This window comes from Saccostrea cucullata, unplaced genomic scaffold, assembly GCF_032062105.1.
Source record: "Saccostrea cucullata isolate Sc308-1 unplaced genomic scaffold, CSIRO_AGI_Scuc_v1 ctg3156, whole genome shotgun sequence".
Taxonomy (NCBI): domain Eukaryota; kingdom Metazoa; phylum Mollusca; class Bivalvia; order Ostreida; family Ostreidae; genus Saccostrea; species Saccostrea cuccullata.
In genome coordinates, this window is record NW_026921961.1 from 55762 (window position 1) to 72489 (window position 16728).

Consider the following 16728-nt stretch of genomic DNA (forward strand, 5'->3'; position numbering starts at 1 on the left):
TTGCCCGATTATGTCGTTAAACATTTTTTCTGTAGAACAAGTCCGCGTAATTTTTGAACGGCCCTCGTATATTGTATCAGTAAGACGGTTATTTTTTCTGCTAAATGTTTTGTTGAAACGGAGGTAACAAATTCCAGTGATAATCAGCATGCACAAAATTTTGCTGGCTAACTGTGACCTCTTCCCTTCGCACCTAGGAAATATCAATCCTTATACAGCCTGACGCCGTGACGTCAGGCAATAACTAACAAGTTATGGACAAGTGCCCCATTCTAGAAATACATGAATTTTGGTTATAACATAAAATTACTAAATATAATCTAAAACTAGTATGACAGGTAAAGCATATCAAAGATAAAATGAAAGTATTTGACTTTGAATTGCAATTTACAATCTAAGTTTACAATCTAAGTAAAGTGGTTATTTATTAACTTTGTTTTGACATTAAATCAAATCCTTATTCTGAAATGTACATTACCAGGAGTGCTAAATTAAAGTTCTACAAGAGATGTGTATAACAATTTTTTTTAAATATCCATATCATCAACATATAGGGGGTACCCACATATAGGAGCATAATTAGCTTGTATTAAGTTGTAATATACACCCTGGGACAGAGAAACACATATATGTACTTTTTTTTTTACCAACATAACAGGCACACAATTTGCCATATCTAAATGTCAGGGCACAAATATAAATGTGAAGAAATTATGCTTATTTGAGTGCCATAATAAACCAGTACTCGTAGTTTGATAAAACACCCCAACCATATAGGGGCACAATAACAAAACAATAATTATTGCACAAGAATCTTCCATAACAATAACGCGCAAATACTTAAGGGCACAATAATAAAGCAATTATGCTAGCTAGAAAATAAACCCCAACCATATAGGGGCACCAAAATAAACCAGTAATCAGGCTAGGAGACAAACTCCAACCATGCAAGGAGACTTTTAACCATTAATTCGTATGCAGACATTGCAATTAATAAAATAAAAAATACTGCATCATTTATAATTCTGCAGACCATAAAAACGACAATGAAGAATAATCTCAACTATGTTGGGTGTCAAGATCCTTCTAAAACTAAAAATCATATAGAAGTGAAATCCTGAAAAAAAAAATAATCTGTGACCATATCAAAGTACAGGAACCTGCTAAACTTAAACTCTTGACTTAACAGGTGGTATCCTGTAAACATGAAAACCCAAACCATATATGGGTGCTTGATCTTGCTAAAATTAAACTCCAAAAATATAGGGAAACAAAACCTGCTTAAACTAAACTCCGACCATAAAGGAGTATAGGATCCTGCTAAAACCCAAACATATAGGAGTATAGGATCCTGTTAATATTAACCCCAACCATATAGGGCAGAAGATCCTGTTAGTATTAAAACCAAACCCCTTAGGGGGAAGGATTTTGTAAAATAAACCCCAGCCATATAACTGATATAGGGGTAAATGGTCTTGTTAATATTAATATTAAATCCCAACTATATGGGGGTACAGGATCCTTTTAATACTAAACCTCAACCATATAGAGGTAAATGATCTTGTTAATATTAAACCCCGACCATAAAGGGGTACAGAATCATGTAAATATTAAACTTCAACCTTAAAGGAGAACAGGATCCTACAAAAATTAACCCCGACTAAAAAGGGTATAGGATCCTGTTAATATTAAACTCCAACCATATAGGAGTACAGGGCCCTCTTAAAATTACAATCCGACCATAAAGGGGTACAGGGGCCTCTTAAAATAAAACTCCAACCATATAGGACTTCTAGGGCCCTCTTAAAATTAAACTCCGGCTATATAGGAGTACAGGGGCCTCTTAAAATTAAAATCCAACCATATAAGAAAACAGGGCCCTCTTAAAATTAAACTACAACCATATAGGAGTACACGATCCAGCAAAAGTTAAACCCCAACCATATAGGGGTGCAGGATCCTGATAATATAAACTCCAACCATATAAGAGTACAGAAATAGGATCCGTAAAATTCAACATTGATCATAGTCACAAACAGGATTACTGGACGTAGATAAAATTAAATCCAGACAACAGAATGTTGTGGGAATTAAATGGAGCTCCTTCATTAATATTTTCAAATGTAAGTAAATAACAAATTCAATAATTTGTTCCAACTATATAGGAGTACAGGGGCCTCTTAAAATTAAACTCCAACCAGATAGGAGTACAGGGCCCTCATAAAATTAAACTCCGACCAATTAGGAGTACAGGGGCCTCTTAAAAATAAACTCCGACCATAGGACTACAGGAGCCTCTTAAAATTAAACTCCAACCATATATGAGAACAGGGCCCTCTGATATAATCAGCTAATGTACTTGCAGTGTTTTGTAAACAGAGTTTAAAAATATTGGGTAGCAGACAACTTTATAAGCCCAATCAACGATGAAAGAAGATATAAATCAATTCAGATACTCACACGAGTCAAGAAATCAAAAATTATTTCCATCAGAAAGCGTGGTCTGGATAAACAAGATCGAGTTACAAATATAATATAGTATCAAGAATTCCAAGCGGCATTGAAAATTCCGGAAAAATTCTCTCATAACAATAGACTAACAGAGATGGTATAAATTACTTTATGTTGCACATAAATACAATTATGTCATATACTTTTTACATCACTAAAGCACTGACATGAAGGTAAGATGTGTTCACCTCACATCATGATGCTCTCGCCGTAAAATAAAGATAAATCCATATCACGTAATAATGCTTTGATATAATAAAAATATACACTCTCAAAAAGGAATGGATTTTTGACTTCATGTAATGATAAGTTTAATTATAAAACGCAATTTACTTGACGTAATGCAATTTTGAACTCACATATTAACGAAATGAAATGATGTAAAGAAATTCATTTCACGCAATAAAATTTAACACAATGTAAACAAATTATCACTTCACATAATGAATGTTTTACTTCAGCTTATGAAGTGCTGACATAATGAAAGGATGTATTTACTTCATGTAATGCAGCATTGGCATGATGTAAAGATATTTTTACATCATCTCATTAAAAATTGATGTATCGTAAAGACATGTTCACATCACGTTATGATAAATTGACATAATAAATGCATCGTTGGATGCTTAAAGGCAGTTATGGCGTTCCATACTCTTGCGTATCGCATCAACTTAGATTTATAAACTCCTTAAGCTGGTGATGAAGGTATATTGCTGCATAAGTTAGGGAAGTTGACGATAGAAAAGTTAAGGTCATCACGTTTATCATAGAGCTTGGTAGTTAGGTTACCATTAAAGTCTTTTTGAATTAAAGTATCCAAATATGAAACAGATGTATCAGACTATGAGGTATCTTTAATCTCAGGCTCATCAGGATATATCGTATTGACATAAGAGTGAAAATCACTATTGTTAATTGATAATACGTCATCGATATATATCTCAATGTCAAGTTGAAAAACACAGCAAATGTTTTCTTCCTTAATTTTCCTTTTGCACAAATTCTGCTTCATATGAATACAAAAATAGATCTGCTAATAACGGGGCATAATTGGTACCCATAGAATTTCAATAGATTTTTTAAAGACCTAGTCTCCAAAAACCACAAAGATATTGTCAATCAAAAACTCTAGCATCTTTTTGAAGTCAACTTCAAAGTACTTGTGTGTGCAATCAGAATTTTTTTTAATAATATAATTTTGCAATTGACCAATGGCAGGGTAGGTAAATTAATGAGTTTCATTTTTTTTTTTAAAGCAGCTTTCAAAGATATCAAAAGCATGGACTTAGACTTATCGTTGGGAATGGTTGTGTATAAAGTTGAAAATTCGTAGGTTTTTAAGCTGTCGATTTTGGTGGAATTTTTAAGTATACACATCTTATTTACACCACTTCTTGAATATATTTTTTAATTTATCCTTCACTACTGTTAATATCTTATTGAGGAGTAACGAAGTAAGCTTGGTTGAACATTTAGGAACTTGAGAAGAGAGAGAGAGAGAGAGAGAGAAAGTTTTAGAATCTCATTTATATGGTTGTTCAAATTCATTTTGGTACTTTTGGATATTAAAAATATTCAAAACAGACATGATTTTGAAGAATTTTCACTTTAAGTTGGATTACCACTTGCAGAATTAAATCCAAGTTCTTCTAAAATACTATTTATGTATTGACCCTTACAAACGAAGACAACGTTGTTACATGCTTTCTTCAGCGGAGATCAGCACGTACTGATCATGTGATTTGTCTGGTTCTTTTTTCACCTCTGGATTATTGAATACAAAAGGATAAATGGTCTTTGTGTTGCCAAAGAATCTTTAAAGACATGATTTTAACATGGATCTGGACTATTTAGTCCATTCTGAAAAAGTGTCAACGTATTCTTTTTTCATTTCTGCCTGGCATAATATTCAAATGATTTCATAATACGATTTATGAAATTCCATTGCCAGTTGAAAAATCGGGGTTCTCCATATTTAGGACCTTTTAAAATAAGTTATGTTAGATCCTCATTATTTACTATATTTACGTCTAATGTTATAGTTAACAATTAATATTCAGAGCACAATTAATGAATTTCTTTTTAAATTTTTGACAAAGGGTAAAATTAATTGAATTTTTTTTTACACATAGTATTGCTTTGTCAAAGTGATATGTAGATCTGTACTAGAAAATTGTTCACCTTCAATTTTATGTTAAATGAATCTTATAGATGGAGCTATTGTGCAAATTTGGATTATATACATGTAATTTTTACCTCTATAATGTGTATGAAAAACATTGAAAATCTTTATAAAAGGTCACTCAGTTTAAGAACTAAATGCTCTAACTTCTTTTAAGTTTGGGAATTAATGTTACAAAGAAAAAAGAATTACTGCGTTCTGGGGTAAAGGGCTTTTGGATTTTTTTCTGCAAAAACTAAAATGCTTATTTTATTGATTTATATTTATATTTTAAAGAAATAGAGGATATTCAATGTTTTGTTCTTGACTATGGAATTTATGTCACAAGTGGGACAGATTAAAAAAAAATACGAATTCCATATCCATGTATAGAACATACTTTTTATTACATTTTTATTAATTTACTGCGTTTTCCTAACACAGTTCTTTGCGAGTGACATCATAGTTCATCGGTTGAGACGACATGTCCTAGCCATGGAGTGTTCTTTTATATACAGTTTTATGATATTTATACCCGCTCTTTCTAAAGAAAGTTCGGGTATATTGTTGTTATTCATGTACGTCCGTCCGTCCATCCGTCTGTCACACTTTTCTTCCCTGAACCCCGTACGAAAGAATAGGCACGGCTTGGGTACAGCTAAGACACGGAATCCACTAGGGTTTTTAAAAAGCCGCACGGGTTCTGCGTGTCCAAGACACGGACACGGCTTCCGTGACTGAAAGTGAGGAATCCTTACTCACAGAAACCCGTGTGGAGGCACGGAATCCGTTATCCAGGGAAAGGGTTTTTAACTTAGGCGGGTTTTGCTTTAAACTATTTATTTATATCTCACGGCTTTTTACTGAGCATGCTCAATCATAACTTCCTTTATTTGAATATTAAATTGGAGGGATTCATGGTCATTAACTAAGTCAATGTGTCTTTTTGCTCTATTTTAAGGATATTTAACTAAATAGATGTCAGTTGGAATTGTGTTTATATCAGTTTCGGATAATTTCTTCACTCTTGAACTAAATGCAGTAAGTGTTATCTAGAATAAATAAGTCAATTTTTCAATTTTCATGATCTTCCTTTATTGCGATGTTGACAATGAACATGATGAAATGGTTTAGGTTTATATGAATGACTTTAGTTGGACTTTCACTAATCCTTTATAGTAAAATATTTTATGTGACATCACTGTGCATAGGGAAAGTTTTATTAAAGTAAATTCTTTCACAAACACTCAAAAAATTGTGCAGACTTAGCTACAAGATTAAATTACAATTGAATATTGTACATTATCATTAAAATCTTAGTTAAAAACTAGCATGGATTGTAACTGATAAATTTAATCCTTAACAGAAAGTAAATGGACACATTCATATAAGATTTTTAACTTTTGAAATTCTAAAACTAAGCATTAATGTAAAGCAATGTGAAGTTAGTTTGGTTTCAGTCATCAAATTTGCATCCACATGCAGTTACATCAGGAGATTCTCTAAAGGTCATGACCTAGATGTAAACAAATGCACAGATCCCGTGACTCCTTATATGTTATACGGCACGGCTTTTTGACACGGGTTTCTAAAAAACTGTGTCTCCATAAATGGAAAAGGACACGGGTTTCAGACACGGGTTTACAGAATCTGTGAGTCCATATATAGAAACAAGCACGGCTTTCTGAGTTTTTGAAAACCGTGTGATCTCATTTAAATATTCGGCCAATATCCCGTGCCGTGTCCGTGCCTCGACCACTTTTAGGCACGGCTTTCCATACATACTTTACATAGGAGCAGGGAATGCTAAAGCACGGGTTTCTGGAGACGGAATCCGTGCCTGAGCCGTGTCTAAGCCGCCCGGACTGTTTCGTACGGGACTCCTCATACATTTTACACATTAGCTTAATCATCTTTTGGGAGATGGTTGGTGGTGTCATGTAGATGTGCAGTAAAGTTTCGGAATTTTGATTTTGCCCCGGGAGGTCAAATGGGGGTCGAAAAATGATGTTTTTTATGCCAAAAGCCCCATCTTCCCTGACCTCCTTCTACCTTTTACATAGTAGCTTAATCATCTTTTGGGAGATGGTTGGTGGTGTCAGGTAGATGTGCAGTAAGGTTTCGGAATTTTAATTTTGCCCGGGGGGGGGGGGTCAAATGGGGGTCGAAAAATGAAGTTTTTATGCCAAAAGCCCCATCTTCCCTGAACTCCTCTTACATTTTACTCAGCAGCTTAATGAGCTTTTGGAAGATGGTTGGGGGGGTCATGTAGATGTGCAGTAAGGTTTCGGAATTTTGATTTTGCCCCGGGGGTCAAATGGGGGTCGAAAAATGACGTTTTTTATGCAAAAAGCCCCATCTTCCCTGAACTCCTCTTACATTTTACTCAGCAGCCTAATCATCTTTTGGGAGATGGTTGGTGGGGTCAGGTAGATGTGCAGTAAGGTTTCGGAATTTAAATTTTGCCCGGGTGGGGGTGGGGGTGGGGAGGGTCAAATGGGGGTGGAAAAATGACGTTTTTGTGCAAAAAGTCCTGTCTTTCCTGAAGTCCTCCTTAATGTTACACAGAAGCCTAATCATCTTTTAGGAGAGTTAAATATTTTGAAAATTATGTAAAACATCAACGACAAGGGGTAAAAAAGCATCGCATGCTTGGAAACACCTTGAATTCTTATGAGTAATTAATGTACATGTCAAATGTCATATCTCATCTCAATCAAAAGTTATAAGCAAATGCAACATTTTTGAAAACTTTTCTCTTTCAAAATTATGAATTTATAACAATTTAATGTTTTTGCAAGTAGGTCAACTTCTAGGTCATATGTAAAAAAAGAAACCCATGCCATTCTCACAGGTATATACTAGTACATAAGTTTAATATGAATGCCTTGTCTCTTCTCATTCAGTAGATATGACCGTGATGACCAAGGTTAAATTTATTGAGACAGATGGACAGTCTGACATACAAATTAAATATACATATTTCTATATGAATTGGGTAAAATTGGCCCAGTGGTTTCAAAGAAGTTAAAAATGTAAAAAGTTTTCAGACAAACAGATGAATGACACGTCACGACAGACGTTATATGATAAGGAAACCAGAAAAGCTCAAATGAGTGTTTTGAAAGGGTTACAATATGGTTGCAGTATTTGAAAAGCTGTTTTTTTCATGCAGAGATATGCATGGCCAACATATTCATGTTTTATATTTTCTTTAGTAATTTGTTTGTTTGTTGTGAAAACATCTCTCTCAGATATTTTTCCCTCATATGGAGACACCACCAAATAAAAATGAAGAAAAGATGTGTTTGTGAAACACTGATGTCCCTGTATGGAAGCCTATGGCAAAGGTTGAAGTTTCTCAAATATATGTCAAACTAAAATGTCTAGGTCAAAGGGTTCAAATTGTTGATATCAGAAGAAAGTCTTGTCACAAGGAATGCACATGTGAAATAAGTAATCCCTAGTACTTCCTGTTCAAAAGTTAATTGCCAAGGTTAATTTTTTTTAAGTGGTTCAAACCCTAGGGTCAAGGTCAAACATATTTATACCTGTTCGACAGTTCACAATGAATACACATGTTAAGCATGAGAGCCCTAGCACGTACTGATAAAAATTTAGGCCAAATTTAAAGTTTGGTATTTTTCTTGTAAAAATGTGTATCCTAGGTCAAGCGATCAGAGGTAAAAATTAATGGCACCCAAATAAAAGGTCTTAATTGTCACAAGAAATAAACCTATAAAATGTGGAAGCCATTTGTATAGCCCATCCCACTGAAAACTTATGGGCAATGTTATAATTTCTGCAGACAAATAGACAGACATAATATTTGTTGTTAAACAAGACTATATACTGAAGCAAATAAAAAATGACTTTGGACATCCTCCCCCTAACTTAGAAAACATTGACCCCACTATCATTGTTTTTATTTTGTTTATTTGTTTTCAGTTTTTTCTCTCCTGCTTGTCAGGAAATTCTGGGCTGGAATTTTTTTACTGAGATGTGAACCCCTCCCTACTCCCCCCAAAAAAATCTGGATCCGCACCAGTATTGGCAGAAACTGAATGTCACATCGACAACGGGAGATAACTTCACAATATGAAATTCGTCTAGTGTGGCATGCGATGATCTTTGACCCTTTTTGAATTTTAACCTAATCGTTTGGGTTTATTTTAACCCCCCCCCCCCCCACTATACTTAAACTTGTACTTACCGACCTCCATAGGTCTTGTCAACTTCATGAAATATATAATCCAATTATAACGCAAAATGAATTAATCCAATGCACACCAGACTGTAGCATGTGCTAATGCTATTCCATTCGGCAAACCTTCGTGCCGTCGATTCCGTCACCTTATCAGATGAAGTGGGAATCGGCCGAGGTGTGCCGAATGGAGTTTTATTACCGGCCGCCAGGAGGCGGTCGGTTATATGATATGAAAGTTTTTAGTCGCTGTGCGTTTCTGCGGAGTTAACAATTTAAATAAAAATATTCAACATTCATATCGCTGGCGAATCAATATTAAACAAAGATAGTCTAAATGTTTAGAAAAAGCACAATAATCGTAAAACTAGGGCTAATTGTAACGGGAACCGTTACAGATGTTCCCCAAACGCTCCCCAACTCCCTTTTGGTGCCATACTCCCTTTAAGCTTCATTAAAAACTACAAACTCTATGCATTTTACACTTTAACAACGTTTCCCTGAAGTATACCGAGTATATTCAAATTTTAGCCTTTCCACGCGTGCACATGTAAATGCATATGCGTAATGACCATATTCTCTTCTCTACACTATCTATATACATTGATATGATAAAATAATAAAACATTTAATCCAAAAGTATTAAAAAATACGCTTCATCAAGTGTATTTTTGATTTTACCCATCTCACGTGCATGCACGTGCATGCATGTGCATGATGACCTTACCGTTTTGTAGGAATCCACCATGTCTATCTATGTTCTAAATCCCATCCTGTTTGGTTGAAAATCAAAGGAGTTATACCCATTTAAAGTTTAAGCCAATCAGATTGCAGCGCACGTGCATGCGCGTGTTTTCATGATTCATGCTATATATTATATTGTAGTATATCCTAATGCATGACTATGTTTAAAATTTCAAAGCATTTCGTCAAAAAACAACAGAGATATTGAAATCTTTGTTTCCGCCAATCAGAAGGAAGCGCACGTGCATGCACGTGAGTTCATGCTAATTTGACCATGTCATATTATCTAGACTATTAATATATCCTTATAGAATGAGTTTCAAAGTATTTCAATAAAAAATGTAAAAGTTATGGCTATAATAAGTATATCAGTCATTTCACTCATTTCACGCGCACGCACGTGCATGCGTATGCGCGCAAAATGACCTTCGTTGTGCACACCTACACTTGACACCTATTAACCCTAAAAAGGTTTTAACTTAGTTGGGTGAACAGTTTCTGAGAACACTCGCGGACAAAAAAAGTACCGGAGAACAAAGAAGAAAAAAAAGAATAATAATAATAATAACTAGAGCAAAGCTCGTTGCAAAGCAACGAGTAGGTCTTCCGTCCTGTTTGACCGGAAATAGCTTTAATTTTTAACAAAAAATAAGAAATAACGCCTAAAAATGGTTTGAATCATCTAAAGCTATGTTGATTAATGCAGAAATAAGCAATTTTTGCTACTTCCGGTTAAACCGGAAGTGACAACGACGGACGGGAAATTAAGTTTTAGGCTTCCAGTGATATATGTTACCCCAAAACTTGTCAAGAATGGCAAAAATACGCGTTTTTCGACTACTTCCGGTTTGGCCGGAAGTGACGACACCGGCGGAAGTGACAACAACGGACAGAAAATTAAGTTTTAGGCTTCCAGTACATATGTTACCCAAAATTTGTGAAGAGTGGCAAAAATACGCGTTTTTAGACTACTTCCGGTTTGGCCGGAAGTGACGACGCCGGACGTATTATTTTGACTACAGTAGATTAATCTTGACATTTTGAACAACTTTGCTTCTTTGAGGTATTACAAATTCTCAATACTTTTTGAGATATAAAGGAAAAACTTTCGGCCCCCCTTGGCCCTTAATTTTAGGGGCCAGCCCTTTTTTCGAGATATCACTTGAAAGATCTTCAAATTCTACACTTCTTTTGTTCTACATGTTTTAACAAAATATTTCTGGATAAAAAGTTATCGTAGAAAAGGTGTTAAAAATTGTGAAATTCTTGATAGGACTGTTTTCGGACCATAGCCAGCGTCGGCGCTTCGTACTTCCGGTGGTTGAGATATACCAAATACATATCTCCAAAGGTTGCACTATCAGCACTGAAAATTTACTGCTTCTGCGTTGAGTTCTTTTTGAGAAAACTGCCGGACAAAATGACCCTCTAAAACTCACTAAATCGCGAAAAACTCTGAACCGGAAGTGACGTCATCAAATTAAAAAAAAACGCCTTAAGTTCATATCATTTGTCATCAATGCTGAAAGTTTCATGAAAATCCATCGACGCATTTACGAGAAATCGCGTGCACAAAATCGGTAAGAATAATAATAATAAGAAAAGTTGAAAAGAAACAACAGAAAAATAAGAAGGTCTTCCGTTGAAACGGAAGACCTTAATAATAATAAGAAACCGAGTAAAAACAATATGTTCCCAAACTCCGTTTGGGGAACATAATTAAATTTTATAAATAATGGGGTAAATATTTCATCCAATCCTGATTGACAAACTCTGATAAAACTGAAGTGCAGGGAAAATTAGTACGAGTGTTAGGCATAGTCTAAAACAAAGACCGCGATGTAAATCAATTACAGTTTTACTTTCTCTTTTTAAAACAGAATCCGATTTGCTGTATTTATTTGAAATGAAGTGAATATTTAAACATTTCCTATGGATGTTTTAAAAAAATATGATGAACTATTGATTTCTTAAAAGCAAAGAATGTTACGACATGTTAGTCCAGGAGACTAGGATAGAGCGCGTTTTACAATGCGCCAAACATTTTCCCGCCCACATCTCAACAAGAGATTGAAAGAGAAGAAATGTAGTGGTGGATCTAGAAGGAGTTGGGGGGGGGTTAACATCCTCTAAGAGAGAGCGAGGAGCCCCACATATTATATTTGTTGCATTTTTATTAAGGTAAAACTATAGCTAAGTTTAAACTTTAGTATTGTACGTTTTATGTAAAAACTATTTAAACAGCAAACACACCAGAGTTCGTTAAGTTGTACCAAACTGAGTGCAGAGGCGCAGAGGACTATGCACATTTTATATTGCCTATACATGTAATACTGTACATGCATTATGCATGAAGAAAATCGGCATTGTCGCATGCATTTTTTTTCGTGTCACGAGAATATTTTAACAGATAAATATAAGAAATTCAAAAAAACCCAGCAAATTTCAGTTTCTAACATAATTTCAACAGTTATATAAATTGGTTTGCGGCCGATTTTTGACGCTTGCGTCAATATGTTTCTTGTCTAAAAATATGATAATGGGTGACGCAACGTGATGTGATGTAGAAATTTACATGTTAACATGTATAGTACAAGAACAAATTTTAAATTAATTCATAACAAACGATGTTTTAACAAAACTGTTCCATCTAGCCTATTCCAAAAAGTATGTGCTGTGTGATTGTTGTGTCGAGAGGGGGGATTAGTAAAGTTGAAAAGGTCCTATTATGAGCAAAACATTTATCAAAATCTAATTTACATCATTAATAGAATTCAAACTGGTATATAATGAATTAAGCATGTAAAATAAAGATAAGAGGTCCTGAGTTAACGGTCACAGGGAGAATTTCATACTCAGTTTGATGAATACATGTAAATTATTAGAATTATTTTGACTTTTTCCTTGGAAAGCATCCAATATGTAGGAGCGTGTATTTAGAGGCAAACACCTTAGTGCGGGTATTATACTGTCTCATGACAGCATCTAGTTTAAAATGTCAGCGAATTTTTATTTTTAAAAAAAAATTAATGAGTGTATTCAGACAGAAAATTGCATACTACAAAAGAAACATAATCATGAAAGTGTCATTATTGATAGCATTTTTGAGACTGTGCAAATATTTGATGCTAACACTACATTTGGAAAATCTTTAGCATTTTAATCTCTTTGAGGGTATTTTTTTTACTATATCATGAAACAGACCGGAGGTTTTTTTTTCAAAAACAAAATCTAGAGCTTTGTCGCACTTCTGATATTCTGTGACAAAACATGACCTCTATTCAATAAGTTAATAACAGTATATAACCGTTGAACATGTTAAAAATAATGATACAAGGTACGTCATGATTTTGTTTGCACTATATTATTCATATCCATGTCATTGTATATTTCATATTAACACTAATCAGCAGCGTGCCCCCAGTCTGAACAAAACAACAATCTTGAACAAAAAAAAAAAAAAAAAAAAAAAAACATTTAAAAAACTACAGAAGTTTCAAAATTAAATGGATTTATATCATTTCCAAAGAGTATAAAGACTTTTATTTAAGAATATGAAAAAAACTTTTTTTTGGGTGGGAAGCGGGTGGGCTTTAAAACAAAGAGTGACATGTTAGTTTCTTCAATAGATCTAGATATGATAAAAAAAACGGTACAAATATAACCAAGGTCAAGCAACCGTATTAATGACATTATTTTGTTATATACCCGCTTGAAAAGCGGGAGAGTATGTAGCAATCGGGATGGTCTGTACGTCCGTCCGTCTGTTACGCTTTGGGGTACCCATCTCTTATCCGCAACTCCTCTCATACCACTGAATGAAATTTGATGGGACTTACACAAAATCTTTGTAACATATTGCCATTGTTCACCTCCTATTTTACTTTTTGTTTCGACGCATATTTTGGGTTTCACATAAAAAGGATACTGCCATTATATTTATGTGAATATCATTTACTGAGCTCATAGCTTAAGGTACCTCTAGTTTTATATGCCATTTACCTGGGTAAAGTGTTTTTTCCCCTCATTTTTAGTATTAAGAATATATTTTTGAAACGATTATGAAAGGGTAAATATCTCCCCAGCATTTACAAAAAAAAAAAAAAAAAAAAAAAAATCAAAAAATGGCAACTGCCCTGCCAAAGAGTTACTTTCAGTAATATTTGAAATATTTGTTTATGTAAAAAACAAGACTAAGTGTTTATTTTTTCATTTGTAATTTTTCATCATGTTCACTAATAAAAACATAAAATATGAAGGAGTCCACAAATTTCTGGATCATCAACCGAGTCACTGTATCCTCTTGCATACAGCTGTTTTTGAGTAGTTATCATTGAGACATTCATTAAATGACATTTATTTTTCCCGACACCAAATGACGCATCAGATACTTTTGAACATATACACAAAACAAAAATTGTGCACAATCATAATTATAGTGGATTTATTAGAACCAATTTATCGTATCCATCTAAACAAGTCTTCCAAAATAAAAGAAAAAAATCTCTCATCAAAATTTGTAGAAAATGTATTTGTATGAAATAAGTGATTCATTCCAATCAAAATGCTGTTAATCTAAACTTGTATAGAAATAAGAACTCTTATTATAACTTTTTTCTAAAGTTATAAAAACAAATTAAAAAAAAAACAAATTAATAATCAAAAGCATGAGGTTATATTTTTCTTGCAAATTCCTTGAATTTCTTTCGTCGAAAAACAGTAATTTGTATAAAAAAAAAGGAAAGAACAATATTAGCCCCTGAATGACGAAACCATACAATGTAGCAACAGTCGACAGACCTTGACCACGGGTCACTTGAAAATACTATTAGTGCGCACAATTCATGCATGCAAAATTCACTGTTAAAAATATATATCATTATATAAAAAAATATTGCTCCTCGGTTAACAATGGAACAGATGATAGTGAACATTTTCAATACCTTTAATTATATGCAAGATATTTATATTAAAGTTATCTCTCTTAGCATGCACAGAATATTAAAAAAATCGTGAAGTAAGCAGGACATTTTTTTCAAAACAGAATGTAGTTCAGCATTTGCACAAGATATATATTTGATATATCCCTGATGTTTTCTGCTCATAAAAGGGGATTATAAATAAAGGTGACTTGAAATTTAGCTTTAAAAATTATAAATCAGAGAAGGATATGGAGATAACGAACAGTATTCAATCTCAACGTCCATTAAACAATATACAAAATAAGAGCAGAGCAAACACGGACCTCCGAAACATCAGAGGTGGGATCAGGTGCCATGGAGGAGTGAGCATCCCCTGCCGACCGGTCACATCCGCCGTGTGCTCGTTGTCATGATCAGGAAATAACGGAAAAATAAATCACTTGGGACATCCATGAAAAACGTTTTTCATTCTAATGTTTTGTCCATTATTTATACACTGAATTGAGGACGAACTTCGCCGTTCTTTTCCGATCATGGCAAGGAACTAACGGTCGGCAGGGGATACTCACTCCTCCATGGCACCAGATCTCACCTCTGAAATTTAAATTGCCCGTGTTTTCTTTGCTCCTATTTTCTGTTCTTTTATGACATTTGATCTTGAACACAGTTCGTAATCTCATGTTTTATCAAAATATACAGAGATGAGAAAGTAAAACATTTGTGCATTAGAAGAACAGTAGAACAGCACTGTTTGTTCTTTCGTCCTCAGGAATCACGCAAGTATGAAAAGCTTAGAGTTAACAGAAGTATAATAAGTATACAAAAATGTGTGACCTCATTACTCGAAATCTCTCTTTACAACTAAGGATGGAAAAATATAAACATATATAACATAACAATTAGTTATAACATAATAATGTATGGTTTAGTTTCTCAGTCATTTAAAGATTTTATAAGAAATATATATTCATGGATCAATCAAATGGATTTCACGGCTCTTTCTTAAATAATTGTTTGAACAAATTAGAGAAACCACACAGTAAAATTTTCCTTAACATGAAAATATGAACAAAGCTAAAAACAAAAACCAATAGGCCCATTGGTCACATCACTCACCTGAGCGACTATCTAGTTAAAAGCAAAAATCAGTTCAGTATTGAAAAAGTTTTAAAATATTATAAAAGTGGGTTCCAGGAGGGGTATTTGAACAAATTTTAATCTACACTTCCTATGACTGTTAATATAACACATAATGGCTTTGCTTATTAAAAGATGAAAATGTATTGATGAAGCCTTTATATTTCTTTGTTATGATCCGCCTTTCATGGCTCCTCTATTCTCCTGAATAGTCATGATTTGATCATATATAAATCTCGATTCTTGTTAACTGATGATCAGCCATGGCATTGTGAAGAATTTTAACAATTTTCCCCATGTAAAAACTTGATCACCCGTTGTGGCCCCACTCGGTGGTCATGAATTGAACAAACTTCTATCTACACTTTCATATTACTATGACCAATCACAAAGTTGCTGTTTTCAAGAGGAAGAGCTTTAAAGTGGAATTTTCTATGTAATCCTACTCATAATGACCCCACTCTTGCCCCGGGGGTCATGATTTGAACAAACTTGAATCTTCACTACTAGAAGATGCTTCCATATAAATATAACCAATCATACATTTGCTTTCTCAAAAAGAAGATTTCTTAAGATTTTCTAAATGAATCCCTATGTTAAACTTTGATCACCTATTGTGGCGCACCCTACCACCGGAGATCAAGATATTAATAAAATTGAATTTGCACTTTCAGAGATGCTTTCAAATAACTATGACATATCACGGCTTTGATGATATTGAGAAAATATTTTTAAAGATTTTCCTCAGTATTCCTATGTAAAATTTTGATGCAACCCTACTCCTGGTGATCATGATTTGGACAAACTTGAAAATTCACTAACAGAGGATTTTTCTACTTGAGTCTAATTTTTCCTGACCGATAGGTTCTTGAGAGGAAGATTTCAAAAGATTTTTCCAATGTATTCCTTTGTTAAAAATTGATACCCCACTGTGACCCCACCCTACTCCAGGGGTCATAAATTGAACAAACTTTTATCTACACTACAAAGAGGATGCTTCCACATGAGTTTCATATTTCCTGCCTCACTGGTTCTTGAGAAGAATATTT